We start from the raw sequence: 260 nt of genomic DNA, 5'->3' as shown, positions 1-260 counted from the left end.
AAATACCCAGCACTCTAGTCTCTCACACTCTCGCGCTGACCTGTCTTCACAGACAAACTACACAGTATGGTTCTTTCTTAAAGTGACAGAACACATTTTAACACATTCTACTTCAACTATTGTCTTTTTAAATCAACTCTTTATTTTCTTCAGTCTTTTAACCCAAGAACTGAGAATTATATCCTTTTTTAATAAATGAATTCTTTTTAATAAATGCATTTAGATACCTTACATTTGTTATGGTTCTGGGAACCCAGAGG

The sequence above is a fragment of the Poecilia latipinna genome, unplaced genomic scaffold, assembly GCF_001443285.1.
Source record: "Poecilia latipinna isolate Pla-1442-1.1 unplaced genomic scaffold, P_latipinna-1.0 Scaffold1858, whole genome shotgun sequence".
Lineage (NCBI taxonomy): Eukaryota > Metazoa > Chordata > Actinopteri > Cyprinodontiformes > Poeciliidae > Poecilia > Poecilia latipinna.
The sequence above is the reverse complement of the archived record's forward strand: the minus strand, read 5'-3'. Positions refer to the sequence as shown.